Source organism: Amblyomma maculatum, chromosome 3 (assembly GCF_055883805.1).
Source record: "Amblyomma maculatum isolate TAMU_Amacu chromosome 3, ASM5588380v1, whole genome shotgun sequence".
Taxonomy (NCBI): domain Eukaryota; kingdom Metazoa; phylum Arthropoda; class Arachnida; order Ixodida; family Ixodidae; genus Amblyomma; species Amblyomma maculatum.
In genome coordinates, this window is record NC_139346.1 from 98,688,005 (window position 1) to 98,693,983 (window position 5,979).

Genomic DNA, 5,979 nt, shown 5'->3' on the forward strand with positions numbered 1-5,979 from the left:
AGCAACAAATGGCTCGATTTCGTCTTGTTAGCCATTCCGCATCTCCTCTTTTTCCTCCGTCAGTTCAAAGAACCCCTGTCCAGAGATAAATAAAAATGACACAATACTGTTTACTTCAATGCTTCGATATCGACATATATCTACGATAATTCTAATTAAGTTGCACCTCTTCGTTACTGAAGAATAATGCGTCAGATGCCGCACGTAATGCAAGGTGGTCGAAAACAGCGGACAGCCGTATTTTGCCCGTGTGATAATACCACGTGCTACAAATGTTGAAAGGATATATAAAAAAAAATGTTGAGGATTACGGTACTTAGTAATGCGATATTTGAGCGCAGCTCATCAGCTGTTTCAGCTTTACGACAGATTGAGGCAAATAATTCGAGCAAGATGTGCATGTACAATTACAGACAACAGGTAACGAGGGACAACGGTGACGGCGACGACGATGTGAAACCCAGAAACGGGCATCAAAGAGCTTAATGCTTTAAACGGTCATTCGAGACATTTTTAGACCGCAGCTCTTTGGCGCCCGTTCCTGGGTTTCGCGGCGGCGTCGGCGTTGTCCCTCGTAACCAGCTCCACTTTCACTCCCACCTTCCTTCCTTCTCTTACGGCGTGGTTGCTATGTCCACAGAAAACGAGTGAGACAGATACTGCGCCTTTCCATTCATGTGAACCAATTATGAAAGGCACGCTTCACAGCTCAAGTGGACTTTCACTCTCATCTTCCTTCCTCCCCTTACGGCGCGATTCAGGTGTCCACAGAAACAAGTGTGACAGATACTGCGCCTTTCCATTCATGTGAACCAGAGCTCAAGTGGACTTTCACTCTCACCTTCCTTCCTCCCCTTCCGGCGCGATTCAGGTGTCCACAGAAACAAGTGACCAACACTTCGCCTTTCCATTCGTGTGAACCAATTATGAAAGGCACGCTTCACAGCTCAAGTGGACTTTCACTCTCACCTTCATTCCTCAATCACTGCAAATTCTCAGTCACTGCAAATTTTACCCTGCAGTTCGGTGCGAGCGCTCGCATTATTCATGAATTATTATCTTTGTAGTGTGTACCATGTGTGGCCATGTTTTCCGCTTGAGCTCCCAAGCCCGCTTTTCATAATTGGTGCACAGCAGTAGAAAGGCCCAGTATCTGTGGACACCTGAATCGCGTCGGAAGGAAGGAAAGGGGGAATGAAAGTCACTTGAGCTCTCAAGCGTGCCTTTCATAATTGGTTGACAGGAATGGAAAGGCGCAGTAACTGTCACACTTGTTTCTGTGCGCACCTGAATCGGGCCGTAAGGGAAGGAAGGAAAGTGGGAATGAATGTGGATAGAACCCCTAAACTAAAAGCAGTGTCATCTCCTCTCTCCTCCTCCGGTGCCGCTTCTCCTCCTCTCACGTTTCGAACGTGGCTGTAACTACTGGGTGCACGGCTAGTGCGCACTCCGTAGCAGGCGCCGATCGAGGCGGCCGTGAGCCGGTAAAAGCGCTAGCGTAGGGTCTCACTAAACCATTTAAGCTTGCAATTTGTAGCAATGTGTCCAGGTTAAAATATTACTCGCTGCTGAAACAGCCATAAAGAATGTTGACAGGGATTTCCCGCCAAAATAGCTTCAGCTGTTAGTGTCTTATACCGCACGTACGCGATTTCGGCGTTGGTTCAAGTCGCCTTCACCTCCGTACGTCCGTAGTTTGTGCCAGGTTGGTCAAACTGAGCGGCGAGTTTTAGAAAAATTGTAACTAGGCGGCCGACGGGAATAATTTAGCAACAGTCTGTGTAAGGTTTCTTTGCCCCTTTTACTGGTTTGCGAGCTGCCGGTGAACTTGAGAAGCATGGCAGCAGTTGTCGTCCATCTGTTTTCAACTTCAGCTGCAGATAAATTAGCGCTTGCATGCGTAGCGTGCGAAATCGAGAACAAGCACACTAAACGAAAGCAAAGCATGAAATATGCCGCCCTATCCGGTCGCCTAAGAGTCATCACTGTTTCGTTAAAGGCGGCTTACTTAGTGCAGTTAACTTAAATTCGCGACAAAGATAACGCTTGAGAAAGCATGGATGAGTATTTAAAAACTAAGGACCTTATTCAATAATTAGATCTATGACGCGAAAAGTGTAAAAACGAATAGACGCTTGGGCATGGGGCACTTGGCAAGGCGAAGAAAGTCAGCAAATCCGTACAGACCATGTGGCGGCATATTAGTTTAGAAGTGAGCAATTCCTCGCTTAATTCACAGAGCCACGACCGTAGCAAGTGCGCCAGGCCGACTGGGTAGCGTGAAACCTTCCTTCGTGCCCCGTCTCGATTCTGGGACGGATTAACAACCGTTTGTCCTCATGTCCTAGTGTGCTGCACCAGAAAGCGCAACAATATGGAATTTCGAACGAAGCAAATTAAAAAAAAAAAAGCCTCCTGAAAGAGGCACTAGCCGTAGCAAAATATACGAAGCGCGCGTGTCGATTTGCACCAATGTAAGGAAAGCAGCGAACATACAAGCAAGAAAAAAACGCGCGAAACTATGTGATGGCGTTCGGTCAATTAGAGGATCGAAAGCCGAAGGAGAGCGCCGGAGAGGAGGCGCGCGGCAGTCTTCACATGTTTGCACTACGTTTAGTTTACTGAGGGGTTTTAAATGTGGAGCTGCTTACCAGGAACAACGCTGACAAAGAAGACGACTCGAAACCAGGCAATGGGCACCAAAGAGCAGCGCTCTAAAACGTGTTCGCTGTCAATTTTTTTTTTCTTGAATTTCAGTGTCAACAAGAAATGCTTAGCAGTGGTCACCTGTAAGATGACTCAACATTTCTCTCTAAGCTGAAGGCCTAGTTCCTATTTTACCTTCGTATCTTAGAGCAGGCACTTGTCCTCCGGTTACACACGCACACAAAGGGCCCGCTGTGGTTAGAAAGGGGTGCTTAACTCAAAGATGGGTATGTAGAAGAATGTGGAGACCCAATACTCACAAGGAGGTCAAACGTGTAGCATATTTTTAAGGTAAAAAGTAAGAGTAGGCTGACCTCAATTCAACAGGATGCTTGTTCCACATTTGTAGGAGATGCTTCTATGCATACAGCTTGCCGAGTGCGTCTCCTCTTGCTCGTACTTGCCACCATGATATTTTAACACTGAAGATGCAGCTTATTGAACAGATCGCTTATACTCTCGCCCTCAACTCTTAGTACCCCCTCATGGGACATCAGATTCACATGCCGGAGGGAAGTCGATTGAGTTCGTTCGAACTTGCTGCAGCTGTATACTTAGCGTTCGTTTCAATATGGGAATGAGCCTAAAATGGTTTCTGTCGTTAGCCAACGTAAAATTGGCAGCAATTACGGGCAGCAAAAGAAGCCATGGACTACATAAACTAATACTGCGGCGCCTCCAACAGAAGTACTCCTGGCCTTCAAAATATTAGTGGGAGACAAAGGGAACAAGCAGCGGCAGTCGACGCGGTTGTCTGGAAATCACGGGGTGCAGATGCGGCACCCGCTACAGGCGGAAGAAAACCAACAGTCACAAAAGGCCGCGAGATGACTCCGATGGTAAGGCATCGTTTTAGAGCGCAGCTCTTTGGCGCTCGTTCCTGGGTTTCGCGTCGGCATCGGCCTCGTAACCAGCGCCTCCCCACTTTCATCCCCCCAGTTCGAGCCGGCGCTTGGCAACCGAAGCCTCGCAGGAAGCGCGGAGCAGCCGGAGAACACAAGGAAAGGAAGGGGGTTTGGGGGGGGGGGGGGGGGGGGGGGGACGCCGGAGGAAGCGCTAGAAGCGACTGTCTGATGCCGCTGACGCCGCTAGCGAGTCAAGACAACGTGACCGCGTAGATAATAATAATAATTGCTTCACAGGAAAGGAAAGGTGCAGTATCTGTCACACGAGTTTGTGGACACCTGAACCGCGCCGTAAGGGAAGGGAGGAAGGTGGGAGTTAAAGTGTAAAGAGAGAAAGAGGAGCCGTAGTGGAGGGCTACGGAGTAATTTCGACCACTTGGGGATCTTTAACGTGCGCTGACATCGCACAGCACACGGACGCCTCTTCGTTTCGCCTCCATCGAAACGCAGCCGCCGAGGTCGGGTTCGAACCCGGGTACTCCGGCACAGTAGTCGGGCGTCTTACCACTGTACCACCCCGGCGGGGCATGACCGCGTAGAAAAACTGATTTATTTTTTATAGGAAGGGAAAGGCGCTGTAACTGTCTCACTTGTTTTTTTGTGGACACCGCAACCAAGCCGTAAGGGAAGGGAGGAAGGCGAGAGTGAAAGTGGAAAAAGGAGTCGTAGTGGAGGCCTACGGAGTTATTTCGACCACCTGGGGATCTTTAACGTGCGCTGACATCGCACAGCACACGGACGCCTCTTCGTATCCCGTTCCTCTCGCTCGTAACGCGTCTCACGGCTGTGACAACCTCGCGAGGCACTTGTATAGATCTCGTCTTTGAGAATCAAGCATTGGTGTACCAAGTCGAACATATATCAGTCGATTTCTCCGACCACAAAGCTTCCTTCATGACTGTCAAGAACTGTAGTGGAGTCTTTGTTAAAGGAATACGTGTGAAAAATAAAAAATAAATTTCTGTGATTGCGCATACATGTGTTGCTCGATTTCTTTGCCTCAATCTATCGAAAAGGTGAAACAGCTTATTTGCTGCGCTCAAATTTCGCATTAGGAAGTAACGTAATCGTCGGTAATTTTTTTATTGGGGTACAAGAATAACTTTAGCCGCTAATGCAATTATTCTACCATTGTTGGCTTAATGTCCACATTGCTTTTTTATATGTGTGGTTTTGACAATCCACGATTGAATATTATGTGTGGAACCATGTGGCTTTCTTCAATTTGGGTGAACATGGAACCCATTCTTTCTTCAACTACGCAAACAGTATAGGCTAACTATAGCAACAAAGTGACAATTCAAAGCTATTGCGAAAAGCCTACAAAAGAGTTCGCGAAGAATATAAGCACAAGGCTCTGCATTCTGTTCACATGAGTTGTATTCAGTGTGCACTATATGGGATAAAGCAGCAGAACTAAGCTATCCCTTTCGTAATATTTTTAAACACTGATTGTATCCAGTTCACAATGTGTTGCAGAGTGCACGCATAGATACACATTCAGTGCCCTTCCTTCGTACGCGTCACCGAGTTAAGCATGTTTCCATGATAATTCATACTGATAAAAAAAAAGGTTTCCCAAAGTTTGTTTGTGTCTGTAGCTCCTGGCTCCCTTCCCGTGCCAAATAATTTATTCAAAAGTTATTTAAAATATCGCGTGTTGGCAACTGATTTCTTCTTGATCGAACATTTGTATTCGCTTTACGCAAGTGCGTATAAAACATGATACTGAATGCGTTTTTGTAACCAATTTATCTTGGTTACGGCTATTTTGTGGGTGGAAAACAATAGTCAAAAGTCATAGCTTAGTCGGGATGTCTCCGAATGACCGGTTTTTAGCACATATCCGTATCACTCACTAAATCTTTTATGTTCAAGTACACTGCCTGCTTACGAGGAACACGCCATCATTTTATGCGACATAAGGCAGCACAGCGGCGGCTGAAAAGAAAGTGAATTGAATTGGTTCACAGGAAGGGAAAGGCGCAGTAACTGTCACACTTGCTCTGTGGACACCCGAACCGCACCGTAAGGGAAGGGAGGAAGGTGGGAATGATACTAAAATTGGAACGATACAGAGAAGATTAATGGCCCCTGCGCAAGGATGACACGCGAAAAGAAAGTGCCCTTTCTGGTTTTTCTCACTACATGAAGCATGCACTTCATATTTATTACTAGTCTATTTTAACCGCTTTCTGAACTCCAATCATTACCAGCGTTATTCTCATTGTTGTTTGTTAAATGAGGTCATGAAGAAAACATTTTCTGACCACCTCAGAATTCAAAACAGCATTCAGCCATCTTGGATCTTCCCATTTAGTTTTTCTCTTCGCAGAGTCATCCAAGGGAACCAAGATCTTCAAGACAT

The 5,979-nt window shown here is 46.7% G+C and overlaps 1 pseudogene; it reads left to right on the plus strand.

Annotated features, from left to right (window-relative positions):
* The first annotated feature begins 5,664 nt into the window (after nucleotides 1–5,664).
* Nucleotides 5,665–5,751, plus strand: LOC146195395 (U6 spliceosomal RNA; annotated as a pseudogene).
* Nucleotides 5,752–5,979: the final 228 nt, after the last annotated feature.